General features: G+C 33.6%; 12 non-coding genes across 12 annotated transcripts; 5 read left to right on the top strand and 7 right to left on the bottom strand.

Moving 5' to 3' along the window:
- Nucleotides 1-7,656: 7,656 nt before the first annotated feature.
- On the bottom strand, nucleotides 7,657-7,728 carry TRNAQ-UUG (transfer RNA glutamine (anticodon UUG)). The gene has a single exon. It is a non-coding gene; the product is annotated as a tRNA-Gln (tRNA).
- A 4,954-nt stretch (nucleotides 7,729-12,682) lies between these two features.
- On the bottom strand, nucleotides 12,683-12,754 carry TRNAQ-UUG (transfer RNA glutamine (anticodon UUG)). The gene has a single exon. It is a non-coding gene; the product is annotated as a tRNA-Gln (tRNA).
- Nucleotides 12,755-15,199: 2,445 nt separating this feature from the next.
- Nucleotides 15,200-15,271, bottom strand: TRNAQ-UUG (transfer RNA glutamine (anticodon UUG)). Its single transcript has one exon. It is a non-coding gene; the product is annotated as a tRNA-Gln (tRNA).
- Nucleotides 15,272-16,819: 1,548 nt separating this feature from the next.
- Nucleotides 16,820-16,891, top strand: TRNAQ-CUG (transfer RNA glutamine (anticodon CUG)). The gene has a single exon. It is a non-coding gene; the product is annotated as a tRNA-Gln (tRNA).
- An 825-nt stretch (nucleotides 16,892-17,716) lies between these two features.
- TRNAQ-UUG (transfer RNA glutamine (anticodon UUG)) lies at nucleotides 17,717-17,788 on the bottom strand. The gene has a single exon. It is a non-coding gene; the product is annotated as a tRNA-Gln (tRNA).
- A 1,548-nt stretch (nucleotides 17,789-19,336) lies between these two features.
- Nucleotides 19,337-19,408, top strand: TRNAQ-CUG (transfer RNA glutamine (anticodon CUG)). Its single transcript has one exon. It is a non-coding gene; the product is annotated as a tRNA-Gln (tRNA).
- An 825-nt stretch (nucleotides 19,409-20,233) lies between these two features.
- Nucleotides 20,234-20,305, bottom strand: TRNAQ-UUG (transfer RNA glutamine (anticodon UUG)). Its single transcript has one exon. It is a non-coding gene; the product is annotated as a tRNA-Gln (tRNA).
- Nucleotides 20,306-21,853: 1,548 nt separating this feature from the next.
- Nucleotides 21,854-21,925, top strand: TRNAQ-CUG (transfer RNA glutamine (anticodon CUG)). Its single transcript has one exon. It is a non-coding gene; the product is annotated as a tRNA-Gln (tRNA).
- An 825-nt stretch (nucleotides 21,926-22,750) lies between these two features.
- Nucleotides 22,751-22,822, bottom strand: TRNAQ-UUG (transfer RNA glutamine (anticodon UUG)). The gene has a single exon. It is a non-coding gene; the product is annotated as a tRNA-Gln (tRNA).
- A 1,548-nt stretch (nucleotides 22,823-24,370) lies between these two features.
- TRNAQ-CUG (transfer RNA glutamine (anticodon CUG)) lies at nucleotides 24,371-24,442 on the top strand. The gene has a single exon. It is a non-coding gene; the product is annotated as a tRNA-Gln (tRNA).
- Nucleotides 24,443-26,887: 2,445 nt separating this feature from the next.
- TRNAQ-CUG (transfer RNA glutamine (anticodon CUG)) lies at nucleotides 26,888-26,959 on the top strand. The gene has a single exon. It is a non-coding gene; the product is annotated as a tRNA-Gln (tRNA).
- Nucleotides 26,960-27,784: 825 nt separating this feature from the next.
- Nucleotides 27,785-27,856, bottom strand: TRNAQ-UUG (transfer RNA glutamine (anticodon UUG)). Its single transcript has one exon. It is a non-coding gene; the product is annotated as a tRNA-Gln (tRNA).
- Nucleotides 27,857-27,916: the final 60 nt, after the last annotated feature.

Below are 27,916 nucleotides of genomic sequence, written 5' to 3'. Positions count from 1 at the left end.
TGCTCACATCTAGTAAACTTTTAGAGTATAATCAATAAATTAATTTTTCACCCTACCGGTATTAGATATGTGATATTAATGAATACACTTGAAAGAAAATGATTTGGTCAAGAGTCATAAAATGGTCCCACCGAGATTTGAACTTGGATCATTGGATTCAAAGTCCAAAGTGCTAACCATTACACCATGGAACCTCCCATGTGAAAGGAGTGCAAACTGCTGCAGCAATGTGGAAATGTCAAAGTTTTTAATATTCTACTGTCAAAGAGAAACTGAATTGGATTGCTTTCCTATTCTGGTAAACTTTTGCATATTGAACTATGTTGGGGAAGGATGTTGCCCAAAAGACTCAAATAACGTTATAAATCTGTTGAACAGTGGTTTTTATGTGAGATAATATTTTTCAATGAAAGATAAGTTGCCCCCTGAGGCAAATCTCTTCTGTCAAAATGGAAAGCTCACCCTGGTACGGGAGGGTGGATGGTGTTGTGGTTAGCACTCTGGACTCTGAAAACAGGGATCTGAGTACAAATTTCAGTGGGACTTATCTGAACATTACAATTTTCTTTTCCATTCAGTTCTTAGAAGTTTTATTTGGAACAACATCACATTTACTTATAAACATGTAAAAATCAACCTATACATATGTATCTCTGTATATATAGCTATATGTCTCTGTATATTTATAGGAACATATAAACATATAGATTATAAAAATAAATATAATTAGTGGAGGTGAAAATCATGAACAGTTGTTGCCTCTCAGCATTTGAAACATGAGTTTCTACTTCTTTCTCTTTTATATGTCCTGAAATTGAGATAGTCACTTTTTACTCATTATTGATCCAACAATACAGTTGATGTATACAAAGCATATCATATGATTTGTGAATGAAGTTCAAAAATGAGAATTTGATCAGTACCTGTGATGCCTCCGACCAAAAGCTTATATTTTACGATTGGAGATCAACTGTTGTAAATCAGCATGAAAAACATTTTCTTTTCACGATTTCCATACTAATATAAAACAACATTTTTACTAGCTGAATGAGATCATCATTTGGGTTCCTCTATGTTTGATTGAAGAAAACTTCTCATTCAAAATGTGCTATTTTCGCCTTATCAATAGCGGGAAAGCTTAAAAAAGTGATGCTGTGAATCACCCGTCTGAAATGCGTTTGAGAAAATCAGGATATGATTTTATAATGGCTAACTACTTTGTGAAGAAATTTGATGTCAAAGTATTGTAAAGTTTGTATTGATGTAACTTGTTCAAGCTGATGGACATTTTGAAAGCATTCAATAATTGACTCTTTCAACCTACTGGTGTTGGATTTGAGCTATCAATGAACAAAGATGAAGAAATGGAAAAGCTCAAGAGTAATAAAAAAAGTCCCTCCAAGGTTTCAAATCGGATCATTGGATGCAAAGTCCAAATTGCCAACCATTGCTCTATCGAGCCACCCATGCAGGAGACAGAGACATTGCTTCAGTAGTCTGGAAATGTAGACTGTTTTATTATGCTACAGGCAAAGATGAACATTGTGATATAACTTTTATATTCAGATAAACATTTGAATATTTAACACTTTTATAGGGAATATAGCTGAAAAGAATCAAATCACATTAAATCTCTATCCACTATGACCATTCAAATGAGATATCTTTTTATCAATATAAGAGAAGGACATCACTGATGCGCTCTCTTTTGTCTCAATGGAAAAGGCACTCTTGTGTGAGAGGGTTCCATGGTGTAATGGTTAGCACTCTGGATCCAGCGATCCGAGTTCAAATCTCGGTGGGACCTACTACAATTATGAGATTCACTGTTTAACTCATTTTTTAGAATTTGGTCTAGAAAAAACCTAATATCAATGTTTTATACTGATGCGTATGAACGCATAAGTATGTATAGATGCATACATAGCTTTATCCATCTAGATAGCTGTTAGACAATATGAACATATCAATTATTCATAAACATAAATATTGAAGCTGAACCTAGAAACTGTTCTTTCACATCCACATTGAAACATGAGTTTATTTTCCTTTCTCATCTATATGGCCAGTAATGAGATAGTTCATTTTTGCTGATTTCTTAGCTGACAACATGCTGGACTTACACAGTGCATTTCATTGTGAATTTCTTTGAAAGTGAATTTCAGATTCACACCTTTGACATGTCTTTCAAAAGATTCAACTTTATTGGTTGTGGATTTACTGTTGAAAATCAGTGTGTAAAATCTTTGTACGTCTGAATTTCAAGATTATTATTCAAACTGCACATCTTCGGTCCCCGTAATACAAAGTTTGACTCCTCAAGTTTTGTTTTAATGAATGCTTTGCAATTAAAAAGTTCCTTGTTCCCCTTATCAATAACAGTAAGATTTTAAAAAGTAATGTCGTGCATCAAGCCCCTGTGATGAGTTTGAGAAACCAGAGTGAGTTTGTAAAATCTCTCATTATTTTGAGCCATTTAGTTTCCAGGTATTGTAAAAATTCTATTATTTGCTCACATCTAGTAAACTTTTAGAGTATAATCAATAAATTAATTTTTCACCCTACCGGTATTAGATATGTGATATTAATGAATACACTTGAAAGAAAATGATTTGGTCAAGAGTCATAAAATGGTCCCACCGAGATTTGAACTCGGATCATTGGATTAAAAGTCCAAAGTGCTAACCATTACACCATGGAACCTCCCATGTGAAAGGAGTGCAAACTGCTGCAGCAATGTGGAAATGTCAAAGTTTTTAATATTCTACTGTCAAAGAGAAACTGAATTGGATTGCTTTCCTATTCTGGTAAACTTTTGCATATTGAACTATGTTGGGGAAGGATGTTGCCCAAAAGACTCAAATAACGTTATAACTCTGTTGAACAGTGGTTTTTATGTGAGATAATATTTTTCAATGAAAGATAAGTTGCCCCCTGAGGCAAATCTCTTCTGTCAAAATGGAAAGCTCACCCTGGTACGGGAGGGTGGATGGTGTCGTGGTTAGCACTCTGGACTCTGAAAACAGGGATCTGAGTACAAATTTCAGTGGGACCTATCTGAACATTACAATTTTCTTTTCCATTCAGTTCTTAGAAGTTTTATTTGGAACAACATCACATTTACTTATAAACATGTAAAAATCAACCTGTACATATGTATCTCTGTATATATAGCTATATGTCTCTGTATATTTATAGGAACATATAAACATATAGATTATAAAAATAAATATAATTAGTGGAGGTGAAAATCATGAACAGTTGTTGCCTCTCAGCATTTGAAACATGAGTTTCTACTTCTTTCTCTTTTATATGTCCTGAAATTGAGATAGTCACTTTTTACTCATTATTGATCCAACAATACAGTTGATGTATACAAAGCATATCATATGATTTGTGAATGAAGTTCAAAAATGAGAATTTGATCAGTACCTGTCATGCCTCCGACCAAAAGCTTATATTTTACGATTGGAGATCAACTGTTGTAAATCAGCATGAAAAACATTTTCTTTTCACGATTTCCATACTAATATAAAACAACATTTTTACTAGCTGAATGAGATCATCATTTGGGTTCCTCTATGTTTGATTGAAGAAAACTTCTCATTCAAAATGTGCTATTTTCGCCTTATCAATAGCGGGAAAGCTTAAAAAAGTGATGCTGTGAATCACCCGTCTGAAATGCGTTTGAGAAAATCAGGATATGATTTTATAATGGCTAACTACTTTCTGAAGAAATTTGATGTCAAAGTATTGTAAAGTTTGTATTGATGTAACTTGTTCAAGCTGATGGACATTTTGAAAGCATTCAATAATTGACTCTTTCAACCTACTGGTGTTGGATTTGAGCTATCAATGAACAAAGATGAAGAAATGGAAAAGCTCAAGAGTAATAAAAAAAGTCCCTCCAAGGTTTCAAATCGGATCATTGGATGCAAAGTCCAAATTGCCAACCATTGCTCTATCGAGCCACCCATGCAGGAGACAGAGACATTGCTTCAGTAGTCTGGAAATGTAGACTGTTTTATTATGCTACAGGCAAAGATGAACATTGTGATATAACTTTTATATTCAGATAAACATTTGAATATTTAACACTTTTATAGGGAATATAGCTGAAAAGAATCAAATCACATTAAATCTCTATCCACTATGACCATTCAAATGAGATATCTTTTTATCAATATAAGAGAAGGACATCACTGATGCGCTCTCTTTTGTCTCAATGGAAAAGGCACTCTTGTGTGAGAGGGTTCCATGGTGTAATGGTTAGCACTCTGGACTCTGAATCCAGCGATCCCAGTTCAAATCTCGGTGGGACCTACTACAATTATGAGATTCACTGTTTAACTCATTTTTTAGAATTTGGTCTAGAAAAAACCTAATATCAATGTTTTATACTGATGCGTATGAACGCATAAGTATGTATAGATGCATACATAGCTTTATCCATCTAGATAGCTGTTAGACAATATGAACATATCAATTATTCATAAACATAAATATTGAAGCTGAACCTAGAAACTGTTCTTTCACATCCACATTGAAACATGAGTTTATTTTCCTTTCTCATCTATATGGCCAGTAATGAGATAGTTCATTTTTGCTGATTTCTTAGCTGACAACATGCTGGACTTACACAGTGCATTTCATTGTGAATTTCTTTGAAAGTGAATTTCAGATTCACACCTTTGACATGTCTTTCAAAAGATTCAACTTTATTGGTTGTGGATTTACTGTTGAAAATCAGTGTGTAAAATCTTTGTACGTCTGAATTTCAAGATTATTATTCAAACTGCACATCTTCGGTCCCCGTAATACAAAGTTTGACTCCTCAAGTTTTGTTTTAATGAATGCTTTGCAATTAAAAAGTTCCTTGTTCCCCTTATCAATAACAGTAAGATTTTAAAAAGTAATGTCGTGCATCAAGCCCCTGTGATGAGTTTGAGAAACCAGAGTGAGTTTGTAAAATCTCTCATTATTTTGAGCCATTTAGTTTCAAGGTATTGTAAAAATTCTATTATTTGCTCACATCTAGTAAACTTTTAGAGTATAATCAATAAATTAATTTTTCACCCTACCGGTATTAGATATGTGATATTAATGAATACACTTGAAAGAAAATGATTTGGTCAAGAGTCATAAAATGGTCCCACCGAGATTTGAACTTGGATCATTGGATTCAAAGTCCAAAGTGCTAACCATTACACCATGGAACCTCCCATGTGAAAGGAGTGCAAACTGCTGCAGCAATGTGGAAATGTCAAAGTTTTTAATATTCTACTGTCAAAGAGAAACTGAATTGGATTGCTTTCCTATTCTGGTAAACTTTTGCATATTGAACTATGTTGGGGAAGGATGTTGCCCAAAAGACTCAAATAACGTTATAAATCTGTTGAACAGTGGTTTTTATGTGAGATAATATTTTTCAATGAAAGATAAGTTGCCCCCTGAGGCAAATCTCTTCTGTCAAAATGGAAAGCTCACCCTGGTACGGGAGGGTGGATGGTGTTGTGGTTAGCACTCTGGACTCTGAAAACAGGGATCTGAGTACAAATTTCAGTGGGACTTATCTGAACATTACAATTTTCTTTTCCATTCAGTTCTTAGAAGTTTTATTTGGAACAACATCACATTTACTTATAAACATGTAAAAATCAACCTATACATATGTATCTCTGTATATATAGCTATATGTCTCTGTATATTTATAGAAACATATAAACATATAGATTATAAAAATAAATATAATTAGTGGAGGTGAAAATCATGAACAGTTGTTGCCTCTCAGCATTTGAAACATGAGTTTCTACTTCTTTCTCTTTTATATGTCCTGAAATTGAGATAGTCACTTTTTACTCATTATTGATCCAACAATACAGTTGATGTATACAAAGCATATCATATGATTTGTGAATGAAGTTCAAAAATGAGAATTTGATCAGTACCTGTCATGCCTCCGACCAAAAGCTTATATTTTACGATTGGAGATCAACTGTTGTAAATCAGCATGAAAAACATTTTCTTTTCACGATTTCCATACTAATATAAAACAACATTTTTACTAGCTGAATGAGATCATCATTTGGGTTCCTCTATGTTTGATTGAAGAAAACTTCTCATTCAAAATGTGCTATTTTCGCCTTATCAATAGCGGGAAAGCTTAAAAAAGTGATGCTGTGAATCACCCGTCTGAAATGCGTTTGAGAAAATCAGGATATGATTTTATAATGGCTAACTACTTTGTGAAGAAATTTGATGTCAAAGTATTGTAAAGTTTGTATTGATGTAACTTGTTCAAGCTGATGGACATTTTGAAAGCATTCAATAATTGACTCTTTCAACCTACTGGTGTTGGATTTGAGCTATCAATGAACAAAGATGAAGAAATGGAAAAGCTCAAGAGTAATAAAAAAAGTCCCTCCAAGGTTTCAAATCGGATCATTGGATGCAAAGTCCAAATTGCCAACCATTGCTCTATCGAGCCACCCATGCAGGAGACAGAGACATTGCTTCAGTAGTCTGGAAATGTAGACTGTTTTATTATGCTACAGGCAAAGATGAACATTGTGATATAACTTTTATATTCAGATAAACATTTGAATATTTAACACTTTTATAGGGAATATAGCTGAAAAGAATCAAATCACATTAAATCTCTATCCACTATGACCATTCAAATGAGATATCTTTTTATCAATATAAGAGAAGGACATCACTGATGCGCTCTCTTTTGTCTCAATGGAAAAGGCACTCTTGTGTGAGAGGGTTCCATGGTGTAATGGTTAGCACTCTGGATCCAGCGATCCGAGTTCAAATCTCGGTGGGACCTACTACAATTATGAGATTCACTGTTTAACTCATTTTTTAGAATTTGGTCTAGAAAAAACCTAATATCAATGTTTTATACTGATGCGTATGAACGCATAAGTATGTATAGATGCATACATAGCTTTATCCATCTAGATAGCTGTTAGACAATATGAACATATCAATTATTCATAAACATAAATATTGAAGCTGAACCTAGAAACTGTTCTTTCACATCCACATTGAAACATGAGTTTATTTTCCTTTCTCATCTATATGGCCAGTAATGAGATAGTTCATTTTTGCTGATTTCTTAGCTGACAACATGCTGGACTTACACAGTGCATTTCATTGTGAATTTCTTTGAAAGTGAATTTCAGATTCACACCTTTGACATGTCTTTCAAAAGATTCAACTTTATTGGTTGTGGATTTACTGTTGAAAATCAGTGTGTAAAATCTTTGTACGTCTGAATTTCAAGATTATTATTCAAACTGCACATCTTCGGTCCCCGTAATACAAAGTTTGACTCCTCAAGTTTTGTTTTAATGAATGCTTTGCAATTAAAAAGTTCCTTGTTCCCCTTATCAATAACAGTAAGATTTTAAAAAGTAATGTCGTGCATCAAGCCCCTGTGATGAGTTTGAGAAACCAGAGTGAGTTTGTAAAATCTCTCATTATTTTGAGCCATTTAGTTTCCAGGTATTGTAAAAATTCTATTATTTGCTCACATCTAGTAAACTTTTAGAGTATAATCAATAAATTAATTTTTCACCCTACCGGTATTAGATATGTGATATTAATGAATACACTTGAAAGAAAATGATTTGGTCAAGAGTCATAAAATGGTCCCACCGAGATTTGAACTCGGATCATTGGATTCAAAGTCCAAAGTGCTAACCATTACACCATGGAACCTCCCATGTGAAAGGAGTGCAAACTGCTGCAGCAATGTGGAAATGTCAAAGTTTTTAATATTCTACTGTCAAAGAGAAACTGAATTGGATTGCTTTCCTATTCTGGTAAACTTTTGCATATTGAACTATGTTGGGGAAGGATGTTGCCCAAAAGACTCAAATAACGTTATAACTCTGTTGAACAGTGGTTTTTATGTGAGATAATATTTTTCAATGAAAGATAAGTTGCCCCCTGAGGCAAATCTCTTCTGTCAAAATGGAAAGCTCACCCTGGTACGGGAGGGTGGATGGTGTCGTGGTTAGCACTCTGGACTCTGAAAACAGGGATCTGAGTACAAATTTCAGTGGGACTTATCTGAACATTACAATTTTCTTTTCCATTCAGTTCTTAGAAGTTTTATTTGGAACAACATCACATTTACTTATAAACATGTAAAAATCAACCTGTACATATGTATCTCTGTATATATAGCTATATGTCTCTGTATATTTATAGGAACATATAAACATATAGATTATAAAAATAAATATAATTAGTGGAGGTGAAAATCATGAACAGTTGTTGCCTCTCAGCATTTGAAACATGAGTTTCTACTTCTTTCTCTTTTATATGTCCTGAAATTGAGATAGTCACTTTTTACTCATTATTGATCCAACAATACAGTTGATGTATACAAAGCATATCATATGATTTGTGAATGAAGTTCAAAAATGAGAATTTGATCAGTACCTGTCATGCCTCCGACCAAAAGCTTATATTTTACGATTGGAGATCAACTGTTGTAAATCAGCATGAAAAACATTTTCTTTTCACGATTTCCATACTAATATAAAACAACATTTTTACTAGCTGAATGAGATCATCATTTGGGTTCCTCTATGTTTGATTGAAGAAAACTTCTCATTCAAAATGTGCTATTTTCGCCTTATCAATAGCGGGAAAGCTTAAAAAAGTGATGCTGTGAATCACCCGTCTGAAATGCGTTTGAGAAAATCAGGATATGATTTTATAATGGCTAACTACTTTCTGAAGAAATTTGATGTCAAAGTATTGTAAAGTTTGTATTGATGTAACTTGTTCAAGCTGATGGACATTTTGAAAGCATTCAATAATTGACTCTTTCAACCTACTGGTGTTGGATTTGAGCTATCAATGAACAAAGATGAAGAAATGGAAAAGCTCAAGAGTAATAAAAAAAGTCCCTCCAAGGTTTCAAATCGGATCATTGGATGCAAAGTCCAAATTGCCAACCATTGCTCTATCGAGCCACCCATGCAGGAGACAGAGACATTGCTTCAGTAGTCTGGAAATGTAGACTGTTTTATTATGCTACAGGCAAAGATGAACATTGTGATATAACTTTTATATTCAGATAAACATTTGAATATTTAACACTTTTATAGGGAATATAGCTGAAAAGAATCAAATCACATTAAATCTCTATCCACTATGACCATTCAAATGAGATATCTTTTTATCAATATAAGAGAAGGACATCACTGATGCGCTCTCTTTTGTCTCAATGGAAAAGGCACTCTTGTGTGAGAGGGTTCCATGGTGTAATGGTTAGCACTCTGGACTCTGAATCCAGCGATCCCAGTTCAAATCTCGGTGGGACCTACTACAATTATGAGATTCACTGTTTAACTCATTTTTTAGAATTTGGTCTAGAAAAAACCTAATATCAATGTTTTATACTGATGCGTATGAACGCATAAGTATGTATAGATGCATACATAGCTTTATCCATCTAGATAGCTGTTAGACAATATGAACATATCAATTATTCATAAACATAAATATTGAAGCTGAACCTAGAAACTGTTCTTTCACATCCACATTGAAACATGAGTTTATTTTCCTTTCTCATCTATATGGCCAGTAATGAGATAGTTCATTTTTGCTGATTTCTTAGCTGACAACATGCTGGACTTACACAGTGCATTTCATTGTGAATTTCTTTGAAAGTGAATTTCAGATTCACACCTTTGACATGTCTTTCAAAAGATTCAACTTTATTGGTTGTGGATTTACTGTTGAAAATCAGTGTGTAAAATCTTTGTACGTCTGAATTTCAAGATTATTATTCAAACTGCACATCTTCGGTCCCCGTAATACAAAGTTTGACTCCTCAAGTTTTGTTTTAATGAATGCTTTGCAATTAAAAAGTTCCTTGTTCCCCTTATCAATAACAGTAAGATTTTAAAAAGTAATGTCGTGCATCAAGCCCCTGTGATGAGTTTGAGAAACCAGAGTGAGTTTGTAAAATCTCTCATTATTTTGAGCCATTTAGTTTCAAGGTATTGTAAAAATTCTATTATTTGCTCACATCTAGTAAACTTTTAGAGTATAATCAATAAATTAATTTTTCACCCTACCGGTATTAGATATGTGATATTAATGAATACACTTGAAAGAAAATGATTTGGTCAAGAGTCATAAAATGGTCCCACCGAGATTTGAACTTGGATCATTGGATTCAAAGTCCAAAGTGCTAACCATTACACCATGGAACCTCCCATGTGAAAGGAGTGCAAACTGCTGCAGCAATGTGGAAATGTCAAAGTTTTTAATATTCTACTGTCAAAGAGAAACTGAATTGGATTGCTTTCCTATTCTGGTAAACTTTTGCATATTGAACTATGTTGGGGAAGGATGTTGCCCAAAAGACTCAAATAACGTTATAAATCTGTTGAACAGTGGTTTTTATGTGAGATAATATTTTTCAATGAAAGATAAGTTGCCCCCTGAGGCAAATCTCTTCTGTCAAAATGGAAAGCTCACCCTGGTACGGGAGGGTGGATGGTGTTGTGGTTAGCACTCTGGACTCTGAAAACAGGGATCTGAGTACAAATTTCAGTGGGACTTATCTGAACATTACAATTTTCTTTTCCATTCAGTTCTTAGAAGTTTTATTTGGAACAACATCACATTTACTTATAAACATGTAAAAATCAACCTATACATATGTATCTCTGTATATATAGCTATATGTCTCTGTATATTTATAGGAACATATAAACATATAGATTATAAAAATAAATATAATTAGTGGAGGTGAAAATCATGAACAGTTGTTGCCTCTCAGCATTTGAAACATGAGTTTCTACTTCTTTCTCTTTTATATGTCCTGAAATTGAGATAGTCACTTTTTACTCATTATTGATCCAACAATACAGTTGATGTATACAAAGCATATCATATGATTTGTGAATGAAGTTCAAAAATGAGAATTTGATCAGTACCTGTCATGCCTCCGACCAAAAGCTTATATTTTACGATTGGAGATCAACTGTTGTAAATCAGCATGAAAAACATTTTCTTTTCACGATTTCCATACTAATATAAAACAACATTTTTACTAGCTGAATGAGATCATCATTTGGGTTCCTCTATGTTTGATTGAAGAAAACTTCTCATTCAAAATGTGCTATTTTCGCCTTATCAATAGCGGGAAAGCTTAAAAAAGTGATGCTGTGAATCACCCGTCTGAAATGCGTTTGAGAAAATCAGGATATGATTTTATAATGGCTAACTACTTTGTGAAGAAATTTGATGTCAAAGTATTGTAAAGTTTGTATTGATGTAACTTGTTCAAGCTGATGGACATTTTGAAAGCATTCAATAATTGACTCTTTCAACCTACTGGTGTTGGATTTGAGCTATCAATGAACAAAGATGAAGAAATGGAAAAGCTCAAGAGTAATAAAAAAAGTCCCTCCAAGGTTTCAAATCGGATCATTGGATGCAAAGTCCAAATTGCCAACCATTGCTCTATCGAGCCACCCATGCAGGAGACAGAGACATTGCTTCAGTAGTCTGGAAATGTAGACTGTTTTATTATGCTACAGGCAAAGATGAACATTGTGATATAACTTTTATATTCAGATAAACATTTGAATATTTAACACTTTTATAGGGAATATAGCTGAAAAGAATCAAATCACATTAAATCTCTATCCACTATGACCATTCAAATGAGATATCTTTTTATCAATATAAGAGAAGGACATCACTGATGCGCTCTCTTTTGTCTCAATGGAAAAGGCACTCTTGTGTGAGAGGGTTCCATGGTGTAATGGTTAGCACTCTGGATCCAGCGATCCGAGTTCAAATCTCGGTGGGACCTACTACAATTATGAGATTCACTGTTTAACTCATTTTTTAGAATTTGGTGTAGAAAAAACCTAATATCAATGTTTTATACTGATGCGTATGAACGCATAAGTATGTATAGATGCATACATAGCTTTATCCATCTAGATAGCTGTTAGACAATATGAACATATCAATTATTCATAAACATAAATATTGAAGCTGAACCTAGAAACTGTTCTTTCACATCCACATTGTAAACATGAGTTTATTTTCCTTTCTCATCTATATGGCCAGTAATGAGATAGTTCATTTTTGCTGATTTCTTAGCTGACAACATGCTGGACTTACACAGTGCATTTCATTGTGAATTTCTTTGAAAGTGAATTTCAGATTCACACCTTTGACATGTCTTTCAAAAGATTCAACTTTATTGGTTGTGGATTTACTGTTGAAAATCAGTGTGTAAAATCTTTGTACGTCTGAATTTCAAGATTATTATTCAAACTGCACATCTTCGGTCCCCGTAATACAAAGTTTGACTCCTCAAGTTTTGTTTTAATGAATGCTTTGCAATTAAAAAGTTCCTTGTTCCCCTTATCAATAACAGTAAGATTTTAAAAAGTAATGTCGTGCATCAAGCCCCTGTGATGAGTTTGAGAAACCAGAGTGAGTTTGTAAAATCTCTCATTATTTTGAGCCATTTAGTTTCCAGGTATTGTAAAAATTCTATTATTTGCTCACATCTAGTAAACTTTTAGAGTATAATCAATAAATTAATTTTTCACCCTACCGGTATTAGATATGTGATATTAATGAATACACTTGAAAGAAAATGATTTGGTCAAGAGTCATAAAATGGTCCCACCGAGATTTGAACTCGGATCATTGGATTCAAAGTCCAAAGTGCTAACCATTACACCATGGAACCTCCCATGTGAAAGGAGTGCAAACTGCTGCAGCAATGTGGAAATGTCAAAGTTTTTAATATTCTACTGTCAAAGAGAAACTGAATTGGATTGCTTTCCTATTCTGGTAAACTTTTGCATATTGAACTATGTTGGGGAAGGATGTTGCCCAAAAGACTCAAATAACGTTATAACTCTGTTGAACAGTGGTTTTTATGTGAGATAATATTTTTCAATGAAAGATAAGTTGCCCCCTGAGGCAAATCTCTTCTGTCAAAATGGAAAGCTCACCCTGGTACGGGAGGGTGGATGGTGTCGTGGTTAGCACTCTGGACTCTGAAAACAGGGATCTGAGTACAAATTTCAGTGGGACTTATCTGAACATTACAATTTTCTTTTCCATTCAGTTCTTAGAAGTTTTATTTGGAACAACATCACATTTACTTATAAACATGTAAAAATCAACCTGTACATATGTATCTCTGTATATATAGCTATATGTCTCTGTATATTTATAGGAACATATAAACATATAGATTATAAAAATAAATATAATTAGTGGAGGTGAAAATCATGAACAGTTGTTGCCTCTCAGCATTTGAAACATGAGTTTCTACTTCTTTCTCTTTTATATGTCCTGAAATTGAGATAGTCACTTTTTACTCATTATTGATCCAACAATACACTTGATGTATACAAAGCATATCATATGATTTGTGAATGAAGTTCAAAAATGAGAATTTGATCAGTACCTGTCATGCCTCCGACCAAAAGCTTATATTTTACGATTGGAGATCAACTGTTGTAAATCAGCATGAAAAACATTTTCTTTTCACGATTTCCATACTAATATAAAACAACATTTTTACTAGCTGAATGAGATCATCATTTGGGTTCCTCTATGTTTGATTGAAGAAAACTTCTCATTCAAAATGTGCTATTTTCGCCTTATCAATAGCGGGAAAGCTTAAAAAAGTGATGCTGTGAATCACCCGTCTGAAATGCGTTTGAGAAAATCAGGATATGATTTTATAATGGCTAACTACTTTCTGAAGAAATTTGATGTCAAAGTATTGTAAAGTTTGTATTGATGTAACTTGTTCAAGCTGATGGACATTTTGAAAGCATTCAATAATTGACTCTTTCAACCTACTGGTGTTGGATTTGAGCTATCAATGAACAAAGATGAAGAAATGGAAAAGCTCAAGAGCAATAAAAAAAGTCCCTCCAAGGTTTCAAATCGGATCATTGGATGCAAAGTCCAAATTGCCAACCATTGCTCTATCGAGCCACCCATGCAGGAGACAGAGACATTGCTTCAGTAGTCTGGAAATGTAGACTGTTTTATTATGCTACAGGCAAAGATGAACATTGTGATATAACTTTTATATTCAGATAAACATTTGAATATTTAACACTTTTATAGGGAATATAGCTGAAAAGAATCAAATCACATTAAATCTCTATCCACTATGACCATTCAAATGAGATATCTTTTTATCAATATAAGAGAAGGACATCACTGATGCGCTCTCTTTTGTCTCAATGGAAAAGGCACTCTTGTGTGAGAGGGTTCCATGGTGTAATGGTTAGCACTCTGGACTCTGAATCCAGCGATCCCAGTTCAAATCTCGGTGGGACCTACTACAATTATGAGATTCACTGTTTAACTCATTTTTTAGAATTTGGTCTAGAAAAAACCTAATATCAATGTTTTATACTGATGCGTATGAACGCATAAGTATGTATAGATGCATACATAGCTTTATCCATCTAGATAGCTGTTAGACAATATGAACATATCAATTATTCATAAACATAAATATTGAAGCTGAACCTAGAAACTGTTCTTTCACATCCACATTGTAAACATGAGTTTATTTTCCTTTCTCATCTATATGGCCAGTAATGAGATAGTTCATTTTTGCTGATTTCTTAGCTGACAACATGCTGGACTTACACAGTGCATTTCATTGTGAATTTCTTTGAAAGTGAATTTCAGATTCACACCTTTGACATGTCTTTCAAAAGATTCAACTTTATTGGTTGTGGATTTACTGTTGAAAATCAGTGTGTAAAATCTTTGTACGTCTGAATTTCAAGATTATTATTCAAACTGCACATCTTCGGTCCCCGTAATACAAAGTTTGACTCCTCAAGTTTTGTTTTAATGAATGCTTTGCAATTAAAAAGTTCCTTGTTCCCCTTATCAATAACAGTAAGATTTTAAAAAGTAATGTCGTGCATCAAGCCCCTGTGATGAGTTTGAGAAACCAGAGTGAGTTTGTAAAATCTCTCATTATTTTGAGCCATTTAGTTTCCAGGTATTGTAAAAATTCTATTATTTGCTCACATCTAGTAAACTTTTAGAGTATAATCAATAAATTAATTTTTCACCCTACCGGTATTAGATATGTGATATTAATGAATACACTTGAAAGAAAATGATTTGGTCAAGAGTCATAAAATGGTCCCACCGAGATTTGAACTCGGATCATTGGATTCAAAGTCCAAAGTGCTAACCATTACACCATGGAACCTCCCATGTGAAAGGAGTGCAAACTGCTGCAGCAATGTGGAAATGTCAAAGTTTTTAATATTCTACTGTCAAAGAGAAACTGAATTGGATTGCTTTCCTATTCTGGTAAACTTTTGCATATTGAACTATGTTGGTGAAGGATGTTGCCCAAAAGACTCAAATAACGTTATAACTCTGTTGAACAGTGGTTTTTATGTGAGATAATATTTTTCAATGAAAGATAAGTTGCCCCCTGAGGCAAATCTCTTCTGTCAAAATGGAAAGCTCACCCTGGTACGGGAGGGTGGATGGTGTCGTGGTTAGCACTCTGGACTCTGAAAACAGGGATCTGAGTACAAATTTCAGTGGGACTTATCTGAACATTACAATTTTCTTTTCCATTCAGTTCTTAGAAGTTTTATTTGGAACAACATCACATTTACTTATAAACATGTAAAAATCAACCTGTACATATGTATCTCTGTATATATAGCTATATGTCTCTGTATATTTATAGGAACATATAAACATATAGATTATAAAAATAAATATAATTAGTGGAGGTGAAAATCATGAACAGTTGTTGCCTCTCAGCATTTGAAACATGAGTTTCTACTTCTTTCTCTTTTATATGTCCTGAAATTGAGATAGTCACTTTTTACTCATTATTGATCCAACAATACAGTTGATGTATACAAAGCATATAATATGATTTGTGAATGAAGTTCAAAAATGAGAATTTGATCAGTACCTGTCATGCCTCCGACCAAAAGCTTATATTTTACGATTGGAGATCAACTGTTGTAAATCAGCATGAAAAACATTTTCTTTTCACGATTTCCATACTAATATAAAACAACATTTTTACTAGCTGAATGAGATCATCATTTGGGTTCCTCTATGTTTGATTGAAGAAAACTTCTCATTCAAAATGTGCTTTTTTCGCCTTATCAATAGCGGGAAAGCTTAAAAAAGTGATGCTGTGAATCACCCGTCTGAAATGCGTTTGAGAAAATCAGGATATGATTTTATAATGGCTAACTACTTTGTGAAGAAATTTGATGTCAAAGTATTGTAAAGTTTGTATTGATGTAACTTGTTCAAGCTGATGGACATTTTGAAAGCATTCAATAATTGACTCTTTCAACCTACTGGTGTTGGATTTGAGCTATCAATGAACAAAGATGAAGAAATGGAAAAGCTCAAGAGTAATAAAAAAAGTCCCTCCAAGGTTTCAAATCGGATCATTGGATGCAAAGTCCAAATTGCCAACCATTGCTCTATCGAGCCACCCATGCAGGAGACAGAGACATTGCTTCAGTAGTCTGGAAATGTAGACTGTTTTATTATGCTACAGGCAAAGATGAACATTGTGATATAACTTTTATATTCAGATAAACATTTGAATATTTAACACTTTTATAGGGAATATAGCTGAAAAGAATCAAATCACATTAAATCTCTATCCACTATGACCATTCAAATGAGATATCTTTTTATCAATATAAGAGAAGGACATCACTGATGCGCTCTCTTTTGTCTCAATGGAAAAGGCACTCTTGTGTGAGAGGGTTCCATGGTGTAATGGTTAGCACTCTGGACTCTGAATCCAGCGATCCGAGTTCAAATCTCGGTGGGACCTACTACAATTATGAGATTCACTGTTTAACTCATTTTTTAGAATTTGGTCTAGAAAAAACCTAATATCAATGTTTTATACTGATGCGTATGAACGCATAAGTATGTATAGATGCATACATAGCTTTATCCATCTAGATAGCTGTTAGACAATATGAACATATCAATTATTCATAAACATAAATATTGAAGCTGAACCTAGAAACTGTTCTTTCACATCCACATTGTAAACATGAGTTTATTTTCCTTTCTCATCTATATGGCCAGTAATGAGATAGTTCATTTTTGCTGATTTCTTAGCTGACAACATGCTGGACTTACACAGTGCATTTCATTGTGAATTTCTTTGAAAGTGAATTTCAGATTCACACCTTTGACATGTCTTTCAAAAGATTCAACTTTATTGGTTGTGGATTTACTGTTGAAAATCAGTGTGTAAAATCTTTGTACGTCTGAATTTCAAGATTATTATTCAAACTGCACATCTTCGGTCCCCGTAATACAAAGTTTGACTCCTCAAGTTTTGTTTTAATGAATGCTTTGCAATTAAAAAGTTCCTTGTTCCCCTTATCAATAACAGTAAGATTTTAAAAAGTAATGTCGTGCATCAAGCCCCTGTGATGAGTTTGAGAAACCAGAGTGAGTTTGTAAAATCGCTCATTATTTTGAGCCATTTAGTTTCCAGGTATTGTAAAAATTCTATTATTTGCTCACATCTAGTAAACTTTTAGAGTATAATCAATAAATTAATTTTTCACCCTACCGGTATTAGATATGTGATATTAATAAATACACTTGAAAGAAAATGATTTGGTCAAGAGTCATAAAATGGTCCCACCGAGATTTGAACTCGGATCATTGGATTCAAAGTCCAAAGTGCTAACCATTACACCATGGAACCTCCCATGTGAAAGGAGTGCAAACTGCTGCAGCAATGTGGAAATGTCAAAGTTTTTAATATTCTACTGTCAAAGAGAAACTGAATTGGATTGCTTTCCTATTCTGGTAAACTTTTGCATATTGAACTATGTTGGGGAAGGATGTTGCCCAAAAGACTCAAATAACGTTATAACTCTGTTGAACAGTGGTTTTTATGTGAGATAATATTTTTCAATGAAAGATAAGTTGCCCCCTGAGGCAAATCTCTTCTGTCAAAATGGAAAGCTCACCCTGGTACGGGAGGGTGGATGGTGTCGTGGTTAGCACTCTGGACTCTGAAAACAGGGATCTGAGTACAAATTTCAGTGGGACTTATCTGAACATTACAATTTTCTTTTCCATTCAGTTCTTAGAAGTTTTATTTGGAACAACATCACATTTACTTATAAACATGTAAAAATCAACCTGTACATATGTATCTCTGTATATATAGCTATATGTCTCTGTATATTTATAGGAACATATAAACATATAGATTATAAAAATAAATATAATTAGTGGAGGTGAAAATCATGAACAGTTGTTGCCTCTCAGCATTTGAAACATGAGTTTCTACTTCTTTCTCTTTTATATGTCCTGAAATTGAGATAGTCACTTTTTACTCATTATTGATCCAACAATACAGTTGATGTATACAAAGCATATAATATGATTTGTGAATGAAGTTCAAAAATGAGAATTTGATCAGTACCTGTCATGCCTCCGACCAAAAGCTTATATTTTACGATTGGAGATCAACTGTTGTAAATCAGCATGAAAAACATTTTCTTTTCACGATTTCCATACTAATATAAAACAACATTTTTACTAGCTGAATGAGATCATCATTTGGGTTCCTCTATGTTTGATTGAAGAAAACTTCTCATTCAAAATGTGCTTTTTTCGCCTTATCAATAGCGGGAAAGCTTAAAAAAGTGATGCTGTGAATCACCCGTCTGAAATGCGTTTGAGAAAATCAGGATATGATTTTATAATGGCTAACTACTTTGTGAAGAAATTTGATGTCAAAGTATTGTAAAGTTTGTATTGATGTAACTTGTTCAAGCTGATGGACATTTTGAAAGCATTCAATAATTGACTCTTTCAACCTACTGGTGTTGGATTTGAGCTATCAATGAACAAAGATGAAGAAATGGAAAAGCTCAAGAGTAATAAAAAAAGTCCCTCCAAGGTTTCAAATCGGATCATTGGATGCAAAGTCCAAATTGCCAACCATTGCTCTATCGAGCCACCCATGCAGGAGACAGAGACATTGCTTCAGTAGTCTGGAAATGTAGACTGTTTTATTATGCTACAGGCAAAGATGAACATTGTGATATAACTTTTATATTCAGATAAACATTTGAATATTTAACACTTTTATAGGGAATATAGCTGAAAAGAATCAAATCACATTAAATCTCTATCCACTATGACCATTCAAATGAGATATCTTTTTATCAATATAAGAGAAGGACATCACTGATGCGCTCTCTTTTGTCTCAATGGAAAAGGCACTCTTGTGTGAGAGGGTTCCATGGTGTAATGGTTAGCACTCTGGACTCTGAATCCAGCGATCCGAGTTCAAATCTCGGTGGGACCTACTACAATTATGAGATTCACTGTTTAACTCATTTTTTAGAATTTGGTCTAGAAAAAACCTAATATCAATGTTTTATACTGATGCGTATGAACGCATAAGTATGTATAGATGCATACATAGCTTTATCCATCTAGATAGCTGTTAGACAATATGAACATATCAATTATTCATAAACATAAATATTGAAGCTGAACCTAGAAACTGTTCTTTCACATCCACATTGTAAACATGAGTTTATTTTCCTTTCTCATCTATATGGCCAGTAATGAGATAGTTCATTTTTGCTGATTTCTTAGCTGACAACATGCTGGACTTACACAGTGCATTTCATTGTGAATTTCTTTGAAAGTGAATTTCAGATTCACACCTTTGACATGTCTTTCAAAAGATTCAACTTTATTGGTTGTGGATTTACTGTTGAAAATCAGTGTGTAAAATCTTTGTACGTCTGAATTTCAAGATTATTATTCAAACTGCACATCTTCGGTCCCCGTAATACAAAGTTTGACTCCTCAAGTTTTGTTTTAATGAATGCTTTGCAATTAAAAAGTTCCTTGTTCCCCTTATCAATAACAGTAAGATTTTAAAAAGTAATGTCGTGCATCAAGCCCCTGTGATGAGTTTGAGAAACCAGAGTGAGTTTGTAAAATCGCTCATTATTTTGAGCCATTTAGTTTCCAGGTATTGTAAAAATTCTATTATTTGCTCACATCTAGTAAACTTTTAGAGTATAATCAATAAATTAATTTTTCACCCTACCGGTATTAGATATGTGATATTAATGAATACACTTGAAAGAAAATGATTTGGTCAAGAGTCATAAAATGGTCCCACCGAGATTTGAACTCGGATCATTGGATTCAAAGTCCAAAGTGCTAACCATTACACCATGGAACCTCCCATGTGAAAGGAGTGCAAACTGCTGCAGCAATGTGGAAATGTCAAAGTTTTTAATATTCTACTGTCAAAGAGAAACTGAATTGGATTGCTTTCCTATTCTGGTAAACTTTTGCATATTGAACTATGTTGGGGAAGGATGTTGCCCAAAAGACTCAAATAACGTTATAACTCTGTTGAACAGTGGTTTTTATGTGAGATAATATTTTTCAATGAAAGATAAGTTGCCCCCTGAGGCAAATCTCTTCTGTCAAAATGGAAAGCTCACCCTGGTACGGGAGGGTGGATGGTGTCGTGGTTAGCACTCTGGACTCTGAAAACAGGGATCTGAGTACAAATTTCAGTGGGACTTATCTGAACATTACAATTTTCTTTTCCATTCAGTTCTTAGAAGTTTTATTTGGAACAACATCACATTTACTTATAAACATGTAAAAATCAACCTGTACATATGTATCTCTGTATATATAGCTATATGTCTCTGTATATTTATAGGAACATATAAACATATAGATTATAAAAATAAATATAATTAGTGGAGGTGAAAATCATGAACAGTTGTTGCCTCTCAGCATTTGAAACATGAGTTTCTACTTCTTTCTCTTTTATATGTCCTGAAATTGAGATAGTCACTTTTTACTCATTATTGATCCAACAATACAGTTGATGTATACAAAGCATATCATATGATTTGTGAATGAAGTTCAAAAATGAGAATTTGATCAGTACCTGTCATGCCTCCGACCAAAAGCTTATATTTTACGATTGGAGATCAACTGTTGTAAATCAGCATGAAAAACATTTTCTTTTCACGATTTCCATACTAATATAAAACAACATTTTTACTAGCTGAATGAGATCATCATTTGGGTTCCTCTATGTTTGATTGAAGAAAACTTCTCATTCAAAATGTGCTATTTTCGCCTTATCAATAGCGGGAAAGCTTAAAAAAGTGATGCTGTGAATCACCCGTCTGAAATGCGTTTGAGAAAATCAGGATATGATTTTATAATGGCTAACTACTTTGTGAAGAAATTTGATGTCAAAGTATTGTAAAGTTTGTATTGATGTAACTTGTTCAAGCTGATGGACATTTTGAAAGCATTCAATAATTGACTCTTTCAACCTACTGGTGTTGGATTTGAGCTATCAATGAACAAAGATGAAGAAATGGAAAAGCTCAAGAGCAATAAAAAAAGTCCCTCCAAGGTTTCAAATCGGATCATTGGATGCAAAGTCCAAATTGCCAACCATTGCTCTATCGAGCCACCCATGCAGGAGACAGAGACATTGCTTCAGTAGTCTGGAAATGTAGACTGTTTTATTATGCTACAGGCAAAGATGAACATTGTGATATAACTTTTATATTCAGATAAACATTTGAATATTTAACACTTTTATAGGGAATATAGCTGAAAAGAATCAAATCACATTAAATCTCTATCCACTATGACCATTCAAATGAGATATCTTTTTATCAATATAAGAGAAGGACATCACTGATGCGCTCTCTTTTGTCTCAATGGAAAAGGCACTCTTGTGTGAGAGGGTTCCATGGTGTAATGGTTAGCACTCTGGACTCTGAATCCAGCGATCCGAGTTCAAATCTCGGTGGGACCTACTACAATTATGAGATTCACTGTTTAACTCATTTTTTAGAATTTGGTCTAGAAAAAACCTAATATCAATGTTTTATACTGATGCGTATGAACGCATAAGTATGTATAGATGCATACATAGCTTTATCCATCTAGATAGCTGTTAGACAATATGAACATATCAATTATTCATAAACATAAATATTGAAGCTGAACCTAGAAACTGTTCTTTCACATCCACATTGTAAACATGAGTTTATTTTCCTTTCTCATCTATATGGCCAGTAATGAGATAGTTCATTTTTGCTGATTTCTTAGCTGACAACATGCTGGACTTACACAGTGCATTTCATTGTGAATTTCTTTGAAAGTGAATTTCAGATTCACACCTTTGACATGTCTTTCAAAAGATTCAACTTTATTGGTTGTGGATTTACTGTTGAAAATCAGTGTGTAAAATCTTTGTACGTCTGAATTTCAAGATTATTATTCAAACTGCACATCTTCGGTCCCCGTAATACAAAGTTTGACTCCTCAAGTTTTGTTTTAATGAATGCTTTGCAATTAAAAAGTTCCTTGTTCCCCTTATCAATAACAGTAAGATTTTAAAAAGTAATGTCGTGCATCAAGCCCCTGTGATGAGTTTGAGAAACCAGAGTGAGTTTGTAAAATCTCTCATTATTTTGAGCCATTTAGTTTCCAGGTATTGTAAAAATTCTATTATTTGCTCACATCTAGTAAACTTTTAGAGTATAATCAATAAATTAATTTTTCACCTTACCGGTATTAGATATGTGATATTAATGAATACACTTGAAAGAAAATGATTTGGTCAAGAGTCATAAAATGGTCCCACCGAGATTTGAACTCGGATCATTGGATTCAAAGTCCAAAGTGCTAACCATTACACCATGGAACCTCCCATGTGAAAGGAGTGCAAACTGCTGCAGCAATGTGGAAATGTCAAAGTTTTTAATATTCTACTGTCAAAGAGAAACTGAATTGGATTGCTTTCCTATTCTGGTAAACTTTTGCATATTGAACTATGTTGGTGAAGGATGTTGCCCAAAAGACTCAAATAACGTTATAACTCTGTTGAACAGTGGTTTTTATGTGAGATAATATTTTTCAATGAAAGATAAGTTGCCCCCTGAGGCAAATCTCTTCTGTCAAAATGGAAAGCTCACCCTGGTACGGGAGGGTGGATGGTGTCGTGGTTAGCACTCTGGACTCTGAAAACAGGGATCTGAGTACAAATTTCAGTGGGACTTATCTGAACATTACAATTTTCTTTTCCATTCAGTTCTTAGAAGTTTTATTTGGAACAACATCACATTTACTTATAAACATGTAAAAATCAACCTGTACATATGTATCTCTGTATATATAGCTATATGTCTCTGTATATTTATAGGAACATATAAACATATAGATTATAAAAATAAATATAATTAGTGGAGGTGAAAATCATGAACAGTTGTTGCCTCTCAGCATTTGAAACATGAGTTTCTACTTCTTTCTCTTTTATATGTCCTGAAATTGAGATAGTCACTTTTTACTCATTATTGATCCAACAATACAGTTGATGTATACAAAGCATATCATATGATTTGTGAATAAAGTTCAAAAATGAGAATTTGATCAGTACCTGTCATGCCTCCGACCAAAAGCTTATATTTTACGATTGGAGATCAACTGTTGTAAATCAGCATGAAAAACATTTTCTTTTCACGATTTCCATACTAATATAAAACAACATTTTTACTAGCTGAATGAGATCATCATTTGGGTTCCTCTATGTTTGATTGAAGAAAACTTCTCATTCAAAATGTGCTATTTTCGCCTTATCAATAGCGGGAAAGCTTAAAAAAGTGATGCTGTGAATCACCCATCTGAAATGCGTTTGAGAAAATCAGGATATGATTTTATAATGGCTAACTACTTTGTGAAGAAATTTGATGTCAAAGTATTGTAAAGTTTGTATTGATGTAACTTGTTCAAGCTGATGGACATTTTGAAAGCATTCAATAATTGACTCTTTCAACCTACTGGTGTTGGATTTGAGCTATCAATGAACAAAGATGAAGAAATGGAAAAGCTCAAGAGCAATAAAAAAAGTCCCTCCAAGGTTTCAAATCGGATCATTGGATGCAAAGTCCAAATTGCCAACCATTGCTCTATCGAGCCACCCATGCAGGAGACAGAGACATTGCTTCAGTAGTCTGGAAATGTAGACTGTTTTATTATGCTACAGGCAAAGATGAACATTGTGATATAACTTTTATATTCAGATAAACATTTGAATATTTAACACTTTTATAGGGAATATAGCTGAAAAGAATCAAATCACATTAAATCTCTATCCACTATGACCATTCAAATGAGATATCTTTTTATCAATATAAGAGAAGGACATCACTGATGCGCTCTCTTTTGTCTCAATGGAAAAGGCACTCTTGTGTGAGAGGGTTCCATGGTGTAATGGTTAGCACTCTGGACTCTGAATCCAGCGATCCGAGTTCAAATCTCGGTGGGACCTACTACAATTATGAGATTCACTGTTTAACTCATTTTTTAGAATTTGGTCTAGAAAAAACCTAATATCAATGTTTTATACTGATGCGTATGAACGCATAAGTATGTATAGATGCATACATAGCTTTATCCATCTAGATAGCTGTTAGACAATATGAACATATCAATTATTCATAAACATAAATATTGAAGCTGAACCTAGAAACTGTTCTTTCACATCCACATTGTAAACATGAGTTTATTTTCCTTTCTCATCTATATGGCCAGTAATGAGATAGTTCATTTTTGCTGATTTCTTAGCTGACAACATGCTGGACTTACACAGTGCATTTCATTGTGAATTTCTTTGAAAGTGAATTTCAGATTCACACCTTTGACATGTCTTTCAAAAGATTCAACTTTATTGGTTGTGGATTTACTGTTGAAAATCAGTGTGTAAAATCTTTGTACGTCTGAATTTCAAGATTATTATTCAAACTGCACATCTTCGGTCCCCGTAATACAAAGTTTGACTCCTCAAGTTTTGTTTTAATGAATGCTTTGCAATTAAAAAGTTCCTTGTTCCCCTTATCAATAACAGTAAGATTTTAAAAAGTAATGTCGTGCATCAAGCCCCTGTGATGAGTTTGAGAAACCAGAGTGAGTTTGTAAAATCTCTCATTATTTTGAGCCATTTAGTTTCCAGGTATTGTAAAAATTCTATTATTTGCTCACATCTAGTAAACTTTTAGAGTATAATCAATAAATTAATTTTTCACCTTACCGGTATTAGATATGTGATATTAATGAATACACTTGAAAGAAAATGATTTGGTCAAGAGTCATAAAATGGTCCCACCGAGATTTGAACTCGGATCATAGGATTCAAAGTCCAAAGTGCTAACCATTACACCATGGAACCTCCCATGTGAAAGGAGTGCAAACTGCTGCAGCAATGTGGAAATGTCAAAGTTTTTAATATTCTACTGTCAAAGAGAAACTGAATTGGATTGCTTTCCTATTCTGGTAAACTTTTGCATATTGAACTATGTTGGTGAAGGATGTTGCCCAAAAGACTCAAATAACGTTATAACTCTGTTGAACAGTGGTTTTTATGTGAGATAATATTTTTCAATGAAAGATAAGTTGCCCCCTGAGGCAAATCTCTTCTGTCAAAATGGAAAGCTCACCCTGGTACGGGAGGGTGGATGGTGTCGTGGTTAGCACTCTGGACTCTGAAAACAGGGATCTGAGTACAAATTTCAGTGGGACTTATCTGAACATTACAATTTTCTTTTCCATTCAGTTCTTAGAAGTTTTATTTGGAACAACATCACATTTACTTATAAACATGTAAAAATCAACCTGTACATATGTATCTCTGTATATATAGCTATATGTCTCTGTATATTTATAGGAACATATAAACATATAGATTATAAAAATAAATATAATTAGTGGAGGTGAAAATCATGAACAGTTGTTGCCTCTCAGCATTTGAAACATGAGTTTCTACTTCTTTCTCTTTTATATGTCCTGAAATTGAGATAGTCACTTTTTACTCATTATTGATCCAACAATACAGTTGATGTATACAAAGCATATCATATGATTTGTGAATAAAGTTCAAAAATGAGAATTTGATCAGTACCTGTCATGCCTCCGACCAAAAGCTTATATTTTACGATTGGAGATCAACTGTTGTAAATCAGCATGAAAAACATTTTCTTTTCACGATTTCCATACTAATATAAAACAACATTTTTACTAGCTGAATGAGATCATCATTTGGGTTCCTCTATGTTTGATTGAAGAAAACTTCTCATTCAAAATGTGCTATTTTCGCCTTATCAATAGCGGGAAAGCTTAAAAAAGTGAGGCTGTGAATCACCCGTCTGAAATGCGTTTGAGAAAATCAGGATATGATTTTATAATGGCTAACTACTTTGTGAAGAAATTTGATGTCAAAGTATTGTAAAGTTTGTATTGATGTAACTTGTTCAAGCTGATGGACATTTTGAAAGCATTCAATAATTGACTCTTTCAACCTACTGGTGTTGGATTTGAGCTATCAATGAACAAAGATGAAGAAATGGAAAAGCTCAAGAGCAATAAAAAAAGTCCCTCCAAGGTTTCAAATCGGATCATTGGATGCAAAGTCCAAATTGCCAACCATTGCTCTATCGAGCCACCCATGCAGGAGACAGAGACATTGCTTCAGTAGTCTGGAAATGTAGACTGTTTTATTATGCTACAGGCAAAGATGAACATTGTGATATAACTTTTATATTCAGATAAACATTTGAATATTTAACACTTTTATAGGGAATATAGCTGAAAAGAATCAAATCACATTAAATCTCTATCCACTATGACCATTCAAATGAGATATCTTTTTATCAATATAAGAGAAGGACATCACTGATGCGCTCTCTTTTGTCTCAATGGAAAAGGCACTCTTGTGTGAGAGGGTTCCATGGTGTAATGGTTAGCACTCTGGACTCTGAATCCAGCAATCCGAGTTCAAATCTCGGTGGGACCTACTACAATTATGAGATTCACTGTTTAACTCATTTTTTAGAATTTGGTCTAGAAAAAACCTAATATCAATGTTTTATACTGATGCGTATGAACGCATAAGTATGTATAGATGCATACATAGCTTTATCCATCTAGATAGCTGTTAGACAATATGAACATATCAATTATTCATAAACATAAATATTGAAGCTGAACCTAGAAACTGTTCTTTCACATCCACATTGTAAACATGAGTTTATTTTCCTTTCTCATCTATATGGCCAGTAATGAGATAGTTCATTTTTGCTGATTTCTTAGCTGACAACATGCTGGACTTACACAGTGCATTTCATTGTGAATTTCTTTGAAAGTGAATTTCAGATTCACACCTTTGACATGTCTTTCAAAAGATTCAACTTTATTGGTTGTGGATTTACTGTTGAAAATCAGTGTGTAAAATCTTTGTACGTCTGAATTTCAAGATTATTATTCAAACTGCACATCTTCGGTCCCCGTAATACAAAGTTTGACTCCTCAAGTTTTGTTTTAATGAATGCTTTGCAATTAAAAAGTTCCTTGTTCCCCTTATCAATAACAGTAAGATTTTAAAAAGTAATGTCGTGCATCAAGCCCCTGTGATGAGTTTGAGAAACCAGAGTGAGTTTGTAAAATCTCTCATTATTTTGAGCCATTTAGTTTCCAGGTATTGTAAAAATTCTATTATTTGCTCACATCTAGTAAACTTTTAGAGTATAATCAATAAATTAATTTTTCACCTTACCGGTATTAGATATGTGATATTAATGAATACACTTGAAAGAAAATGATTTGGTCAAGAGTCATAAAATGGTCCCACCGAGATTTGAACTCGGATCATTGGATTCAAAGTCCAAAGTGCTAACCATTACACCATGGAACCTCCCATGTGAAAGGAGTGCAAACTGCTGCAGCAATGTGGAAATGTCAAAGTTTTTAATAT

Source organism: Triturus cristatus, chromosome 5_2 (genome assembly GCF_964204655.1).
Source record: "Triturus cristatus chromosome 5_2, aTriCri1.1, whole genome shotgun sequence".
Classification (NCBI taxonomy): domain Eukaryota; kingdom Metazoa; phylum Chordata; class Amphibia; order Caudata; family Salamandridae; genus Triturus; species Triturus cristatus.
The sequence above is the reverse complement of the archived record's forward strand: the minus strand, read 5'-3'. Positions and strand labels throughout refer to the sequence as shown.